Below are 18,780 nucleotides of genomic sequence, written 5' to 3'. Positions count from 1 at the left end.
TGGATCTATGAGTTGTGCTTTGGAAAACATCACATTTGTTTAGCTTTCCTGTCAGAGTAGAATGACCTCTTCTCTCTGGAGATCACCCCAGGGCAGGTCTCCTGGCCTGTTTGGCGTCCATGATAAGGTGGTAGGCATAGGTGGCTTGATCTTGGGGACACTGGTGCAGAAATTACCTTGAGGATTAAATTACCCAACAGGTATAGATACCCATATGTTCTCCCCCACCTTAAAATATTCTTCAGATATAGAACTCATAAAACTCAAGCTGTTGTTCAACCGTTGTGCAGTGGAGCTTTGAAAATGAACCCAGTCTCCACCTAGGAGCTGCTTATGGATGGCTAGCAGCTGGGGGGGATGGGCGGGTTTATGGAGAAGCAGGGAACTTTTTCAGAGATGATTTCTCTCTTGTAGATTAGGTTAGGCTTCCTGACTGTGTGTTCATATGGCATCCCTGTATTTTTTTCCTAGCCCTTAAAATTACAAATGATTTTTTATGAAGCTAGTCATTAAGCATATCTGGCAGTCTACAAAGATAGCAAGTTCTTGAAGGGTCAGGAACATAGTCACTTCTTCAGATCTAGCATATCACAAAGGATCTGGAATGTAGTAGGACTTCATGGACACATGTACTGAACATGGATTGAGTAGGTGGGAGCAAGCATTTTTATTCTTCACTTATTGGGAATTTTCCACGACTGGCTATGTTTCAGATAGGATTGCATCGGGTGCACTGAGCAGAAACCTGATGATAGCGACTTAATCCAGAGGTTGGCAAACTTTCACTGAAAAGAGCCTTTGGGGCTTTTGCAGGCTGTACAGTCTCTCAGTAAGTACCCAGCTCTGTAGGCAGCATGAGCGCAGCCCTAAACAATGCTTAAATCAATAGGCACAGCTGTGTTGCAATGAAACTTTATGCACATAGCCTCCAGGTTTGGCCTGGGGACCACCCTCCGTATCATCTGCCTTAATCAAATGGGGATGCGGGATAATTCTGTTTGATTAAGTCTAGGAGTAGACCTTCAGCGCTGATCCTCCAAGAATGAGCTCCTTACTGCTTATCTGCCATCTTTAGCATTTGACTTTCGTTCTCATGGTCACACAATGGCCCCTGTACTTTTAGGTACCAAAAGTGTGTTTCCAGGCTCAGGAAGGAGGTGAAAGCACAGGGAAAAAAGAAATTGTTTCTCTTTAGATTTTGCTTCTTCATAAAACGGAGTGTATCTTCCTGGATTTGCCCCCTTCCTTGAAAAGGAATGCCCTTCCTTGGGGTCTGTCTTACTGGCCAGGACTGTGTTTTACGGATACTTGTAGTGACAAGGGAGCCCCACGTTGCAAGTAAGTTAATTGGGCACCCTGGCACCCAAATAAATCAAGGACTCTGATGCTGAGGAAGGAGAGCACCTAGAGATTGTAGAAATAGCCAGCAAGGTCTCCTGTGCTGAGAGTTTGAGCCCCCACATCCCCCATTTCCCCTCCTCTCCAAGTACTTTGTGTTCATGGTTAGTGATGTATTAAGCATAAGCAGCACTGCTTAAGCAAGTTCAGGTATCAGCTCTTCTACTACAGTCCCAATGACCTTGACCTCCATTTTCTTGACTTACAAAGTGGGGAATAAGAATAGTACCTAATCCGGAGCTGAGAGGCATAAGTTTGAGAAGGCAGAAGAAGCATCTAGTAGCCCGTGCCAGCATGTGGTAAGCCCTCAGGGAGTAGTGAGTGCCACCCTCATCACTAGGGTAAATGTACAGATGATGTTTTTATCCCCTCTTGCTCTTTGCGTCATGGATTGTATTTATATGTATATTAAAACACACACACAGAAGAAAATGGAGGAGAAATGAATGTAAGCTTCCCAACCACTAAGGACTTGAGGAAGAGTTGGTGGGGTAGGGGTGGGAGTGGGGGCGGGGGTGGGGGGGCAGGGGTGGTTCTCTGTAGCTGTAGTCCCCGGGGAGGATTGTGAGCTTTTCAGAATAGGCCCCAGTCTAATTGGACAGCAAAGTTTGCAGTAAACAATAGAACAATAAAATCCTAGCTATGGTTACACCCTCCTGGCAGCTATTGAAATCCCCAGCTTTCATGGTCTTGCATAGACTAGGTTGTGTTATTTTATTTTAGGTTTTAAACATATTTAAATCCTTCTGGGCTGGCATTCCATGGACAGGAAGTCTGGTTCTGTCAAAGGCTGAGTTCCTTCTGCCCTGTGTCCACCGGGGGCGGGGGTCACTCCACGCTTTATCTCCCAGTTCCCTGACCTGCTTTAACCACTGCAGGTGTGGCCAGAGGAGTTGTGAAGAGCACAGGGGCCAGGCCACTGACCCTGAGCACTCCTTATGTAGTGGACAGCCCAGGATTCTTCCGGGCGTTTCCCTACCCCTTCCAGCCACTGTGTGAGAGGCCGTTTCTCCAAGGCTCAGGGCATGCTTTGCATTTGCTTTACCAGGGTTGGCCATTCTGTGAACGGCCACCCAAAGAACCAGGCCTGTGACTCATTAACAGAGCACCTTTGCAGTGGCTCGGGATTTATTAGGTCACATCAGGAAAGCGAGAACCTCATTGAGGGAAACCTTGGAAGGTTTACTTCTGAAACCAGTCACAATGCTAGACGAGCCACCCAAGTGTCATTTTTAAAAAGAAAAGCCAAGCCTCAAATTAGCAGAGCTCCAGCGGAAATCTCTTCTCCAAATCCATTACGCAGGAGATGAGCTGGGTAAATACCGAGGACTCTCCCATTTAGACTCTGACCCTCACTCAGCAAGGGGACTGATTTGTTTCCCACGTTGGTTCCATGCCCACCTTTTCGTGAACCTTTTAATTTAAAAGAGACAGTGATTAATGACGCTTTTGATCTGCTGACTTTTTTTTTTCTTTTAAAGGGCAGCCTCTTTCTTTTCTACATAAATTTGATGTTGGAAATAAACCATGAGTATAAAAATTATATTGCTTATTTATTTCTGGGTGTGTGAGACATCTCCTAATCCTCTCTCCCCCACCCTCAAACTTTGATACTCATGGTGCAGTCTGGGTTCATATCTCTTTTGAAGTCTCAGCATTTGGGGTCTGGTGTATAGTAGGGATCTGGCAAATATTTACTGAGTGAGCGAACAGATGAATGAATTAATAAATGGTCCCTGAGATTCAGGACTTATGTAGAGGGCCTTTCCACAAGTGTATTTCCAGATAACCCATGTGCCTTCTCATTGAGAAATGATGATAATCTACCCACTGTGCAGCTGGGCTTTGTTTTGAACTTGGGATGGTCCAGATTGAGGTCCTTCACAGTGCAAAGTCTTCTGCCTGGTTTTCCTTGTTGATAGTAGCATTGGTGTCCCTTCCCCTGGGCAGGAGCTCAGACCCCCTAAGATAAAGCCATTTTGAAGTGAGTATTTTTACAGTTATCCTAGACTCCCTCCTAGCAATCCGGCTTTAGCCTCCAGAGCCTGATGACCTGGCTTGTTCTCCTATGCTGCTTTTATTGTGGAGATGTAGATGTGGGTAACTAAGGGGAAAAAATACCAAGTTGATCATAACATTACATCGGATCTTAGCAAATGTCGGCTGTGACAGCACTTGGACCCAGCTTTTTTAGAAAGAAAATTCTTTTTCCCTGGGCTTTCCAGTTCTGCTCAGTTTTACGTTTTCCTGCCTAAGTATGCGAAAGGACAAGAATTGGCCTTTTTCTTGATTGCAGAACTGGAAACTAAAGTTTCAAGGAAATGAAGATTTTAAAAAATCTTGTGTTTTTATATTCTGTGGAAACCTTACTGATAATTTTTAAAGGGTGGCATTATTTATACAGACTTTTAAATATGGAATACAGTCTAGAACTTAATGTGCTGTAAGGTAGTTACTTTGACGAGGCAGCTTTGCAAGGACCTGTAATACTGTAAAAGGTATAAATGATAGGTTCTGTACTCTTCCACCTTCTTTCTTATCTTGAACTATATTATCAGGGGCTCTTTCTGTTTCACCTTAATGTGCTTGGGAAACTCCTACTTCGCTTAAAAGAACACCCAAAAGAAGGAAATGCGATTAATGGTTTAACAAATTCCAAACTTTATTAGCAGTTTGCACTTAGGAGCAAGGCAGGTGGTGTATGGTGGAAAGCTTCTGGGCCTGAGAGTTGATGTGCCTAAATTCTAATGCAGGTTTCGCCCCACCTTCTGGTCCTTTCCATTGTTGAATAAATAGGAAGGTGGGAGCCTGTTATGCTAGACCCTCATAAGGGTCCTTTTCCACCTCTGGCAAGTCCATGGGTGTATGCAGATGGGAATGATGCCACATGTCCAGTGTCTCACAGCTGCCCACATCATTCCTTCTCTATGATGCATTATTGCCCCACGAGAGAAAGATTTCATTTCAAATTTGGGGCGACTCCGAGAAAATACTCAGCGTCAGGTTCCAACTTAAAAGCACATTTTTGGGGGTGCCTGGGTGGCTCAGTGGGTTCAAGCCTCTGCCTTTGGCTCAGGTCATGATCCCAAGGTTCTAGGATTGAGCCCCCCATCGGGCTCCCTGCTCAGCAGGGAGCCTGCTTCCTCCTCTCTCTCTGCCTACTTGTGTTCTCTGTCTGTCAAATAAATAAAAAATCTTAAATAAAATAAAATAAAATAAAAGCCCATTTTTGCTTGTATTTCCAGCATGGAAATAAAGGCTATCAGCTGGATTTGTCATTTTTGCTTTTCAAGAAATTTTTTTCATCCTCTGTAATCACCCATGCAGGTCATAGCCAAATCTTGTGTCAAGCTTTTCATTATTTTTGCCTCGCATTGGTACTCTTATACTAGTCACTGTCCTTGGAGTTCTAGTTTTGTTAAGATAATCCAAATTGTGGGTTAAAAATCAGTCTAAGTAAGTCAGTTAACATTGCATACAATATTTAAGAATGTACGAGTGCTCGCCAGGCTTCAACCAGAAGTGTAGAGCACAGACATGTAGAGTCGTGAGAAAAATGAACCATCACAGAAATTCTTTGATGAGGGGTACCTGGGTGGCTCAGTCAGCAAAGTGACTGTGGGATCGGTCTCCACATTGATCTCCCTGCTCGGCAGGGAGCCTGCTTCTCCCTCTCCTTCTGTCCCTCCCCTTGCTCATGCAGGGTCTCTCTCTCTCTCTCTCTCTCTCTCTCTCAAATAAATAAATAAATAGATAGATAGATAAAATCTTTTTTAAAAAGATTAAAAATTGGCAAAACATGGTCAAAAAGGCCCTCTGTTTAAAACAGCCACAACAACAGAGAGTGTGGTTTGCCGATTTCTTCTCTTCATCCCTCCCCCCTTTCCCTACATATCAGCAAGTGCCCCTCGTTGTTGTTTGCTGCCCTTTCCCCACCTTGTCCTTCACTTCCCTATCCAGTGGGCTGGCATCCGGAGCCCCTAGAAGGACTGTCCTTATCACCCCTTTATTGGACATCACTTGCAAGGCTGAGTCCACATCCGGAAGCAGTTACCTTGGTGTCTGTTGGTTAACGTATAGTTCCCAGTGACTGGCGCCATCTTGAATAGAGACCTTTTATTAATTTGTAGGCATTTTTGTTGCATCTCAACCCTCTCTCTGTTAATTTTTCTGACCTGTTGTTCACCCACAACCCCCCTAGTCTCTCTGTAGGAAATTGGCAGCTGACTGGGGTCAGCCCCTCTTACCTGATCATATGGGGCTCACTTTTCTTCCAACCTAAGCATTTGTGAACTCAGTCATTTGGACCCTTGACTCCATCTTCACCATCCTTGGTAGACAGAAGAGAAACAAGAGGAATAATAGCTGGTGCTATTAATGGAGCATCTAGTAGGTGCTGGGAGGCATTGTGAATCCTTGGTGTAGATCTTTTCTTTTAGTCCTGAAGACTGAAGATGTATTGCTCTTGACTCCATTTTATAGGTAATAAAATTAAGACACAAAGAGGTGTCAGAGTAACCTCTGCAAGGTCCCCCAAGTGTGTTTGGTCTGAAACCTGGCATCTTCTTGTTTCTGATGGAAGGCTTTGAAATGCATGCTTAATCCTTCCTGGGGCAGCTCATTCCATTCTCAGGACTGCGGACGTGGTCAGAATCCACTTTGTGGATAGAATCCTTGATAATTCTGGACAGAGGAACATTTCAGCTAAAAAAAAAACTAGTTCCCTCGGGGCGCCTGGGTGGCTCAGTGGGTTAAAGCCTCTGCCTTTGGCTCAGGTCATGATCTCAGGGTCCTGGGATCGAGCCCTGCATCAGGCTCCCTGCTCAGTGGGGAGCCTGCTTCCTCCTCTCTCTCTGCCTGCCTCTCTGCGTACTTGTGTTCTCTGTCTGTCAAATAAATAAATAAAATATTTTTTAAAAAATTAGTTCGAAAACTTAAAGCCTAATTAGAGCTCTCCCATCTTCTGCATTCCCCTCCCTATCCTTCCAAGTGCCAAGCCCTATTGGGCTCTAAAGTCTCCCTCCAGCTTTCCATCCTTATCATTGCCTTCCCAACTGGAGAATGAAGACTTGGTCCTTAGCGTGGCCTTCCAGGCTCTTCCTATGCTAGCCTTATGCTGTCTGTCTTTTGTTCTTCTAGCTCAGCCTTCCACAGAATAACCAGGTGCCTCTTGTGGGACTGGCCCTCCTCTAGGAGTTAAAGGTAGTTACAGAATGTCAGAGTCCAGCATGGTGCCGGGCCTTGTGGAGTTGGCATCCTACTGCTTATTCTACTCTTTGTATTTGCCCTGCCCTTGAACTTGTGCCACTCATGTTATTGCTGCCTTCAACTTTGGATGCCAGTGTTCCTTTTTTTTCCCCTTCCCTTACCTATTAACATCCTACTCATCCTTCAAGTCTTGGCTCGGATATTACCTGTATGGAGCCTTTCAACTTACCCTAGCCTGTGTGACTCATTCCTTTGTCTGGACTCCCACAAGTTTGTGTTTGTATTTCATTATAACCTTTGTTCAAGTCTGCTTTGTATTTTAGTGTGTCCTTTTCAGATTTGAAAGCCGCACATTCTTGCCTGAAGGTAGGAAGAGTAACTTATTTTTGTGTGCCCCAGAGCACGCCAGGTAGATGGTATGGACTCTGCGGATGTTTCAAAGCTCGGTTATAATGAATCGTATTTTGTTGAGGGTCTGCTGTGCATCGGGACTGCTAGATGTTGCCTATTTATTTTCACATTTGACCCTGCCAACTATTTTATGAGTTACCGATGTGATTACTATCCATTTTACAGATGAGAAAACTGACATCCAGAAAGATTATGTAGCTTGCTCAGAGTCAGCTGCTAAAAGGAGGGGCGGGCATTTTCACTCAGGGCTGCCTGACGGTGAAGTCCCTGCGAATGTCCCCATGACACCTGACTAATACGTCCTAGTGGTTGCTACGGTTCCTGGACGTCCCTGCAGTAAATGCTCCTAAGGCTAGATTTCCTCATTTTTCTACATCCTGCACACTGCTTATCACTCACCTCTTCTCTGTTCCCATTCTGTACTTTTTGATTATCTCTAACACTGTGCTGCAAAAAATAGGAAAGAAGATTCCTGATCGGTAGATTTGGACCCTGGTCTTTAATAGCTTGAATGACTGTTGGCTGAAATTTTATGTTGAATTTCAGAGCAGCCATATATAACCTAGGAGCACCGCATCGCATATGGTGAATTATACTGAGCATGGGTTCAGTAAGCTCATGTCTCCTGTGAGCCAGTGTCAAGCCAGGCTCTTCCCATCAGACTGGCTGATTCTTGAGTTGCAAGCAACAGAGATTACCTCTGGCCAACTTAAAAGAATTTGTTGGAGGAATAGCCAGTAGCTTACAGAAGAGCGACCAGCACTTTGGGAAAGGAGAGGAAGCAGGACAATTCCAGCATACCAGCAGCTTAAAAGACTGGCCCAGCGCATCACCGTCACTGCTGAAACCAGTGCTCCCTACTCGTTCTTCTGTCCGCACACCAGTCTGCTTAGATGAATCAGACAGGCGCGGTTGGCATCACGTGGCTACTTGATGGCTCTGAGAGGGCAGAGGATTCCCACCCCGCTTGGAACAGTGAGGGAGGGTGGTAATTCCCCAAAAAGAAATTGAACTAAGAATGGATTCTGGATAGCCCCCAAAATTCAACAAATACCAGCTGTCTCTGAATCCTGAATTTTACATGAATAGTAGAGTTTATTGAAGAGAGGTGCACAGTTTTTCTCTATAAATAAAGTCCCATCTACTGTAGCTTTAAATCTCCTTTCTGATGAGGATCTTGTTTCAGTCATCAGTGGTATCAGGAAACTTTCCAGTTTTGCATCACAGCGAGCTTGGTGAGCCTACCTCTACCTTGTATGGCTTCATCTACTGTCTCAGAAGTAATGATGTACCCAGACCTGTAGTCAGCTCACTACTGAGGAACTTCTTCCTCCAGCAAGTCCTAATAAAACCCAAGCTCTAAAAACCCATCATCAAATAATAAAAGAGAAATAGAGTAAACGCACAATTCATGAGCTTAATATAGAGGAGGAAGACAATTTTTTTTTTCCTAATAATCTTTACTTTTATATCCTACTTTATGGGGGTGCTGTTTAATTTCATGTTCATTTACATTAATTACTTCTTGCATGTAGTTTGCAGGCAAGTTTGCCATTTTCTAACATCTAAAAGATGGCTTACTTGAGTTTCGTTTCAGACCCTGTTAGAATTAATACAGAATAAAACCCAGTGTGTATATTTCTCATTTTTCACCTCAAAGGATTATTCATCATAATAGAAGCAGTTTTTCCAGGGAGATTTTATCAGACTTACAAGTCAAATTAGTTGAATGCATTTCTTCTGCTAATAAACAGAGAACCTTTACCCTGGAAGCATCTCCACACTGAATTCCAATAATTCAATGTTTCTTTGCCTCAAGAGATCAATCTATAAACGACCTCGGAATAAAAACATAAATTTGTTAGCCTAAAAGGAGATTGTTAAGATGGGGGAATTTAAGAGGATAAAAGTGAAGGAAGTAATAAAATCAAAATATAGATATTGAGTATATGTTAGATTTTATTTAAAAATTTTTTTAGAGGGATAGGCTTAATTCTCCTGAACCCCAAGCTGAGCATCTCGGGGGACACATTTTTATGTGTTCATAGTTGCATCAATTTGTGTGTCACACATGAGGGTCGTGCAGGATGCATAAGGGGCTACTGTATTGGTACCTAAAGAAGGGCTTGGGTTTCTAACTTGGAGGGTCATTGGAATTGTGGTAGGATTGAGCCACGCTGCATGGTGACTGGTTTGATCCCTTCCTCCATTCTGATTTGCCTCATGGTCTATGGGTACAAGGTCAGTTGTGGGAAGATTTTGGCCCTAAAACTATGACAAGCCTTTACATGAATGGAGAGGAGGTGTCGTCTCTTTCAAGTGCATTTACGAGAGGTCGCTGTGATCACTGCTTATTGCTTGACAGTGGTGGGCTCATTGGTTCTTGGTGCAAATTTGTGCTAAATCCTGCTTGACGTTCAGTTCAAGTCATCCCGACCCTCTCAGGCTGCTCGCTCGCTGATGTTGGCAGGCTGCGCATTTTTGTCTAGTTCATAACTGGGATGTGCTTTCTTTTCTTTGTAAGATAAGGAAGATTTGGCCATGCAGAAGAGATACGAACATGGATTTCCCTTTCCTCTGTAGATAAGATCTGCTGTAGTGAAAGGTGCCGGTGAGCCGATTGCTTAGGCAGGAGCTCTGGGAATCCAGTGTGTAAATGACAAGAGAGAAATTTTTGAGGGCTAACAGAAAAGCCCTCTTCAGTATGTAGTTGAAATTCACCTTCTCTAATATTTTGCAGGAGACTGAGAATAAAAATGGTTATGATTGATGAAGCATTCAGTGTATATCTAACTGTAAGTTGGACTAGAGGGACTTTTAAATCACCCAAATGAAAGATTGCATTATCATGAACATTAATATGTAACAGTTAAGTGTGTCGTTGCTTATCATAAGTCCTGGCATTTAGAGGGCTCTATGAGGCCAGTCAACCAAAAAGGAAAAACTTTTTAGCAAACGCCTGTCCACGAAACCTCTGTGAATGAGGCCAGCACGGTGGTCATGACTCTTAATAAGTTATTTATTTTTGTGTTACCAACCCATCTGCGGGTTTTCGCTCACACCATGAGTGAGATGGGGTGGGGGAGGTCAAAGATGTCCCCTAAGATATTTTTGGAAAGAGAAAGGTAGGGTTGAAACTGGGGGAAGAATTCATTCCTGGTGAGAGGAAGAAGTTAGGGAGGAAGAAAAACAGTGAACAGTAACTTATTAAGGGCATGGAGGTTAGGTTAGTCAAATGTCTAGAAAATTATTTATTTCTTATAGATTTGTTGCCATTTATGTGGTTGACAAATTAGCAACTGTTAGAAAACCAATTCAAGAGGGTAGAAGTTGGATCAGTCTTATCTTTTTTAATCTTTTGAAAAGTAATATCTTTCTCCAAATTATATAATCAGTACACTTTTATAGCAGAAAATTTGAACTGCTAAGAAACATTTTAAAAATTAAAGTTAACTCTGTCCTCAGCACACAGAGACTTTAATAAATGAAAGAGGTATTCGTATATGTATAACATATGAAAATATGTGTTAATTTACATATATTTAATTGCATAGTGTTCTTTTTTATTTACCCTGTTTATCATGGAAGCATGTGGCCATAGACACTCTGTTGATCTTTGAATTTACCTTAGCATCAAACCCAGAACCATTTTAGTGGGGTTCATTAATATATATTTTTTAAAGATTTTATTTATTTGACAGAGATCACAAGTAGACAGAGAAGCAGGCAGAGAGAGAGAGGAGGAAGCAGGCTCTTGGATGAGCAAGCAGGCTCCCTGCTGAGCAGAGAGCCCAACGTGGGGCTCGATCCCAGGACCCTGAGACCATGACCTGAGCGGAAGGCAGAGGCTCAACCCACTGAGCCACCCAGGCACCCCAAATTCATTAATATTTTTAAAAATTGCAGTAGGCACATCACATCAAAATTATTTGTGGAGGGAAGAGAAATGGGAAAACCAAGAAATGAGCACCTAGATCATGCCAAGTACTATGCTAGGTGCTTTACAATAATTTTGCAATTCATTATCATTCAGTGCTGATGAGGAGGATAGTTAGCAATGAGTGAACACTTACTGTTACTAGGTGACAACTTTGACATGTATTATTTCATTTGATTTTCACTGCAACTGGAAAGGTTAGATACTTGTTTTATTTCCACATATGGATGGGAAGGCTGAGGCTCAGAGAAGTCAAGCTAGTTACTCAAGGTCACACAGCTAGCAAGTGTAAAGCCAGTCTGGCCGATGATTCTTCAGCCTTCCAGTATTTTCAAGCTGTTTTTTCTTAACCTATGAGTCCTTCTTTATCGCTTCCCTGAGAACTTATCTGTACCTTTTTTGTTCCTTTGGTGTTAAAACATGGGGGGATCCAGCAGTCTGTTGCCCCATCCCCAGGTCATGGCGACAGGTAACACTGAAGAGACACCTTTGCCTGCTTGTGATGGTGGTGGATCCTACTGTCAGCTGTCGGGGAGTGTCCACAGCTCTTGTAGCTGACCTGAAGAATCTGTTCTCCAGTCACCACTGCAGTGGCTGCACCCCAGACACAGCTCATACGACTGTGTGTCCTATGCTCTGAGCCCAGGCTTCCACCATGATGTCTTAGAACAAGAAATGTTTATCCCTCCGTTGGAGTTACCTACGTTTTATAGCTGGGGCCATGGGTATAACCATTTCCCTGTGGTGCGACCAGGTTTTCTGTAACAGCCGTTGGCCTACGACATTCTGTTGTACCTCCCTCTGCTTCTGTTTCTTCTTCCTAGAAACTTGGATAAATATTGTCCCTACCCCATAGAGTTGTTGGAAGACTGGATGATGTAGTGTAAGCAAGTCACTTTGGTAAAAGCCTCACACAGAATTGACACACAGTAGGTATAAAGTGGTGTTGTTTTTCTTCAGGGAGCTTCTAAAGACTAAGTGTCATTTTCTTCAGTTATAAGCTCTCAAGTGACAAGGGAACCATCTCAGATACCAGGAGAATTGGGTAATTACACTCTGATTAGTCAAGTTCCCTCAAGGAAGTGGTTTCTCTCTAGGATTTAGGATCTATCAGTTACCATGTGTTCACCTGTTAATAACAAAACCTCATTAACTGTGGCTGAAAACATAAGGATGTTTATCATTTACTTGCTCAGAAGTCTAAACGTAGGCAGTTTCAAGACTGCTTCAGAACCCGAGTAGTAGCTAACTATTGGGTCGGCTTCTCTGTGATTCTTTCAGCTTTTTCCTCATGGCTACAAGATGGCTGCTACAGCTCCAGGCATTATCTGCCTACACAGTCTCATTCAAAGGCACCAAGTGGGAGAAGGGGGCAAGGCAGAGAGAGCAAGAGAAAGAAATCTTTGTATGACTTCCCTTCAGTCAAGGAGGGAAATATCTTATATCCCTTGTCTTTTTTGGCTAGAACTTCATTAAATGTCTTTCCCTAATTGCAAAGAAAGCTGGGTAGGGGACAATGTCTTTTTTCCCCCCAGCTTGAGGAGTAGGAGGAGGGCTGTCTACATATGGAGTAACATTTCATTCTCCACCAGCCAAGATCAACTTAAAAATCTAGGTCATGCCCGGCAAAGGATATGACGTTATTATTACTAATATTATTATTATTATTATTATTATTATTATTTTTTACTTTTGATACTATTGAGAATGACAGTACAGTTTTGGATTCTCACATTACTCCTGAAGCTGAAACTTCTTGGTATCCAGAGAGGATGGGTGAGCCAAACCCTGTGTTTACTTTATTCATCATTAGGTTTTATCCCATCTCTAGCTCTCTGTATATCACCCAAGAAATACCTTGTAGATGGCTCAGCTTCCTGCCCAAAGCCATAGTTCTGGACGGTTCACACCCTGCACACAGTGTTGGATATGACTACTCTCCCTCACCCTGAAAATGTTCTGTGCTTCTGGATTTGCCCATTGTGAAGGAAACACCCTGACAGCTGTGATGTATTTATAATGTCATGCAGCTGGCTTTCCAGTCACTTTGTTACATCAATACTAATCTTTCTTCCTACGCTGAAAAATTCATCACACTTTGAGCTACAAGGAAAGGTTCCACCTGACCGTGTGTAGTTTGGAGTTTTCAGGGGAGAGACAGAGTGGAGGTATCCTACTGTGTTAAGAAATCTTCCAGAATGCCATTCTTGTTCCAAATGGCTTGAGAGATTCAAACGGGTAGAGGATTCTTCCAGAATCTTCCTCCAGGATAGTTCACGCCCCCAAAGACCTGACATTTACGGGCAACATGTACTACAGAGAGTACCAAGAATGTTTTCCCAACAGTGAAAAAGATTACCTTGCTACTGGCTTTTTAAAGAAGGCACTTGTTTTTTGTATTTGTTTTTTGAAGATTTTATTTATTTATGACCGAGAGATCACAAGAAGGCAGAGAGACAGGCAGAGGGGGCTGGAAGCAGGCTCCCTGCTGAGCAGAGAGCCTGATGCAGGGCTTCATCCTAGGACCATGAGATCATGACCTGAGCCGAAGACAGGGGCTTAACCCACTGAGTCACCCAGGCGCCCCCAGGCGCTTGGTTTTAATCCACACGTATACATCTCTCACCCGTATTAGTCAACTAAATTATTCTACCCTTCTACTCAAAATCGTGATTAGAATTTATACAAAAATTAGATGAAAATCTTTAGAAAAATTAGGAGATTCCATACAAGAGTGGCATTTTTAAAAAGTCATGACCAAAACCATTTCCACTGAGAACAAAATAAAAATTTTAATGAAGATATAAAATCTCAAATTGGGAACCAGATATCCATCTGCTGAGGATTGGATTCTCATGAATATGGAAAATTTGCCACACTTCCAAAACTGCACACAGTCCAAGATATAGTAGCCCTTAGATGCGCGTGGCTATTTAAATTCAAATTAATTAAACTTACATAAGTTTAAGAATTTAGTGTACTAGCCAGGTTTCAAGTGCTCAGGACCCTCCAGCAGGGGGGCCTAGATCTGAACCCGGCTGGGAATGGAACACCTGATTCCGGGACATGATAAGAGCCTTCCTCTGCTGCCAAGAATGATGGTTGGTGTGAGCCCTGGTTCCTCACACCACGTCCTGGCTGCTGATACAGGCTGGAGTGGAATGTCAGTCCACCCCGCCCAAGACATTATGATGTAGATGGTTGGTTCCCCTAGGTTTTCAGGGAGAAGGGACAGTGAGGAAGGAGAAAGGAGAGGAAAAGGGGAACCAACAACATGGCCCCCTTATTTCTCCCCACTCAGCTACAGTGTGATATCAGCTGGCCTCCCCAGGTCGCTCTCCAGCTCCTTCCGTGCCTGTCATGAGGACTGCAGGACTTGGGCAAGTCTTTTCTAGACTGAGCCTCGAATTTTAATTTATTTTTTTAGATTATTTTTTTAAAGGATTTTATTTACTTATTTGACAGACAGAGATCACAAGTAGGCAGAGAGGCAGGCAGAGAGAGAGAGGAGGAAGCAGGCCCCCTGCTGAGCGGAGAGCCTGATGCGGGGCTCGATCCCAGGACCCTGAGATCATGACCTGAGCTGCAGGCAGAGGCTTAACCCACTGAGCCACATAGGCGCCCCTTAGCCTCACATTTGAATGCTACAGCACATCAATATCACGTCCACCCCCAGGCTGTCTGCATCTTGGCAGGATTGGTAAAACTCTTCCTGAGGAGCTGCGGCCCACCAGGTTCCACCCTCGCGGGAGGGTGGACCTTCTCAACCTCAGCACCACTGACATGTTGGGCCAGTAACTCTCCAGGGTAGGAACTGGCCTGTGCACAGTAGGGTGTTCACCAGCCCTCCTAGTGAGCATCTCCACCACTCCAGCTGTGACGGTTAACAGTGTTTCCAGATACTGCCGAATATTCTCTGGTGTGGAAGCTCGCTCCTGGATGAGAACCGCACATCTGCAGAAACCCTGCCCAATAGAAGTTTCGGTGGACAACCTCCACTGTCCAGCGGAGTAGCCACCAGGCTCTTGAGGCTGCAGCACTTATCTGCTCTGTGGCCAAGAGCAGGTTCCTTAAGTTCTCTGAGCTTTCCTCTACTGATTTATAAAGGGAGGGTAGTAACACTGTGCATCTTAAAATCTTATTTTATTTTTTTTAAGATTATTTATTTATTTATTTGACAGAGAGACATCACAAGTAGGCAGAGAGGCAGGCAGAGAGAGAGAGAGGAGGAAGCAGGCTCCCTGCTGAGCAGAGAGCCCTATGCGGGACTCGATCCCAGGACCCTGAGATCATGACCTGAGCCGAAGGCAGAGGCTTTAACCCACTGAGGTAACCAGGCGCCCCTAAAATCTTGTTTTAAAAATGAAATAAGAAATACATGTAAAGTAATTAGTATGGTCTCTGGCATATTAAGAATGAAGTCATTGGTAGTGTCTCAATTATTGTTTGTGTTTTTTTTTTCCGTTTTTAATTGTTTGTGTTACTATGGTTCCTACTCCCAAGAAAGCCTGGCTGTATGAATCTGGGGTCCTCTCTTGTCCATGGAGGAAGTCAGGGCCCTGGTTTGCCAATCTAGTTGGGCTGGAGCCAGGGCGAAAAGCCAGGCAGGTTGTCAGGACCTCGCTCTCCCACCGCCACACCACAGTAGAACTTTTATCACAGAAGGAAAGAACCGCAACTTCATCACTTGTCCATGAGTCCTATCAGAAGACACAAGGCTTGTGTGAGCCCACCGGCTGTTCACCTGAATTGATGATGCACTGTTGGTCCATCCCTGACCTGAACCACTACCACCAGGGGCCTAGAGAAGAGAGTTTATCAAGTCTGTATTAGACCTCACGCTGGATTGATTTTGGATCTCCAGTGTACTTTGCTTTCAGATCATCTTGTGTTCTTCTTGACTGTGGGTCCTGACTCATTCTTCTAGCTCTTTCCAGGGACAGCAGAGAAGAGAACGTAGCTGATGATTAGGTTAGGCAGCATCTGTGAGGATTACAGATTTTGACTATTAGCTGTGGGAGTTTGTTGACTTGTGTGTTTTTATTTGGTTTGCTTTCTCATGAGGGCTCACATATATTACAGAGTTACCTGTAAAACACATGTTTAGTTTGACTTCTGGTTGGCACCTCTTAGTTACAAACAAGGCGGCACCAGTGAGCTGGCTAAGCACATGGAGGATTCATTGGCTTACATAACGGAGCAGTCCAGGAGCTGGATGGCCCTCTGTGAGCACCGTTTGGAAACTGTCCTGCCCTTGGGCTCACCCTTGACTTGTTGTGTCCTGGCCTCCTTCAGCCAGTCCTGGCCAGTGGCCTGGCCTCTTTCTTTTTTGTTGGGGCAAGCCCATTTTATGTTCTCAACGCTCGCGGCACTCTCAAAAGCAGGAGGACAGTCTCTCTCTCTCTCTCTCCCAATTCTGATGTGGGACACATCTGTCCATCAGCCAATCAGGGCAGCCAGGAGAGGTGACCGCAGGGATCCGTTAGACCTGGTTTATGATTCTACCCTCTGGAGCCAAGAGCCGCCGCTCGCCAGTGGGAGATTGGGAAATGGGGCATTTCCCCAAGAAAAGCAGGGCCGGTGTTATCAGAGGAAGAGGAGCTTGGATGTTGGGCAGGCGTAAACAACAGATTCCCATCACCCCATTCTCCTTCGATTTCAGTTGCACTGGTGACCCAGGGGGGGAAAAAAAAAATCTCATGCTTGCTGGTGTCTCCCTCTCGCCTCCAGAACGGCTCGCAGGCCTTGGCCTGAGTTTATTTACAACATCAGCACACCTCTCTCTTCTTTCTTGCAGCCATGATACCCTAGTCTTTCCCCCAGAGGTTGGAGTAAATGGCCTTCTCTGAGCCACAATCAATGGCGTTCGGTAAGGTGTGACAGAAGAGGCCATCTGGCACTTGTCCCACTGTCGTTTCTCCCTGTCCAGGGAAGAGGCGCGTCTGAGCCACGCAGCTCAGTGAGGGGCTGCTGTCCCTCAAAAGCCTCACCCCTAGACTCCCGTCTGGAGCACAGAAATGCCCCGAGAGTCCAACACCTGGAGGAATTCCCCCTTTCTTTCCCTTTGTGAAACTCCCCATCAGAACTGGGTTGTGGGGTAATAATTATCATGAAGATGATCTTTGAATACAATTCTAACTTGGAGTGCTCCACGCAGTACTTTCCCAAATATTGGATGGATTTTTTTTTTAAAGATGCTAGTGCTGAGATCACTGGCCCATTTCAATTTTTATTGAAACAAATAAACCCAATAAAAACATTTATGCTGAGAGCTATAGCACCACATAAAAGAATCACCCTGTATTGAATTTATTGATTTATTTATTTACTCCAACTGGAAAATCGAGTATTGTGTTAATGTATTTTATAAGAATCACACTGCTCGATGAAATGGCTAATTTATTTTAGCGTATACATAAATAGCTAGCAATTTTCCGTGAGACAGGCTAATGAAAATGATGCCATGAAATTGTCTATACTGTGAGGAGTGACGGAGACCAGTTATTACTGGGTGCGCGCTAAGACGCACTGAACTGGCCATCATATCTTTGAACTTTTGAACTGCTACTTGTTTCGTGTGATTTATTGATTTTGCTATCTCTCTGTTTAGCTCAACTTTAGTTTTTGCCCGGCAGTGCAGATAAGTGGCATAGGAGATTTAATTTCATGGGTATTTGGGGTTAAAACCTATCTTTAAGAAGAATGCTAAACACGTTTTAATAAAACATGAGTTGCAGGGGTTTTAGGTTTCTGTGTGATAGGGATCTGATAAGAAGGAAGGCAGTTTAGAGGCCGGCCCAGAGGTTCCAGGCAGGGGAGGTGCTCTTAGTTCCTGAACTGTGGAAGTTTTGTGACGGTCACGTGTGTTTTATCCCCCCCCCCCCCCCCCCGCAGCCCAGCTTCATTTGTAATTACATGTATCATTTCTTCCCTACCCATGCCCTTTCGCTTGTGCCACGTATTTTGCCTCCATGCCTGGTGAGGGGGTGCTTCCTTAGGTCCTCACAGGTGACAGTGCAGTGCCTCTCCTTCCCTCCCTGCACACAGAGGGAGGGCTGGCCACTCCTTGCACCCCCTCCTGGGGGCAGATCTCTGGCAGGGGGGTGGGGGTGCTTCCCGGAAGCAGCCCTGGCTCTCACCTAGGAGACTAAGGCACAGAAGCTCCCTCCCCCATGTGGCCCTCCCCCATGTGGCCGGCTCCCAGCAGTCCTGCTCCCTCCCCAAACCCACTGTCTAGGGTCCTCATCCCAGCTGGATCTTGAGTGGGAATGTTTCCCTTGCTCCTTGGGCGGGAATCTCCTACTGAGTAACAGTGGCCAGAAAGCAGCCTTACTTTTTATTGTTGTCTCTGGACCCACGGAACTTTTCCTAAATATGTAACATCTTGAGAACTCATTCTTGAGATATATATGTGTGTGTGTATATATATATATATATATATATTTTTTTTTTTTTTTTTTTAATTTTTTCCCCCTTTGGTTAGCCGATTTCCAGAGGCTGGCGTGACAACAGTATTTTATGCCTACTTTTTTCTTGGTGGGGGGGTGAGGATTGGAGGAGGTGGGAAAGAGCTTTATCACGTAAAAGTAACCATCCTAGAAATTTCAGGTAATAAATTTTCAGGCGCATGAATGGTTAAGACTCTTCACTCAGTGACACAGTATGTGAATGTGGATTTTTTATGAAGGTGTAACAGTCTCTTTCTTTAAAAATCTGATTTATTTAGAAGATACTTTTAAATGACCAAGTAATTTTAACCTTCAGGGAGAGATTGAAGTGGGGGATTGGGGGGAAAGAAAGTAGGGGAGAGTTGGATCTTTGCAGGG

General features: G+C 44.2%; 1 protein-coding gene across 9 annotated transcripts in view; it reads left to right on the top strand.

The window, feature by feature from the left end:
- Nucleotides 1-18,780, top strand: part of FOXP1 (forkhead box P1) — a 453,072-nt gene that overhangs the window by 158,499 nt on the left and 275,793 nt on the right. The gene's annotated exons all lie outside the window — the stretch shown is intronic.

This window comes from Mustela lutreola, chromosome 2, assembly GCF_030435805.1.
Source record: "Mustela lutreola isolate mMusLut2 chromosome 2, mMusLut2.pri, whole genome shotgun sequence".
NCBI lineage: Eukaryota > Metazoa > Chordata > Mammalia > Carnivora > Mustelidae > Mustela > Mustela lutreola.
The sequence above is the reverse complement of the archived record's forward strand: the minus strand, read 5'-3'. Positions and strand labels throughout refer to the sequence as shown.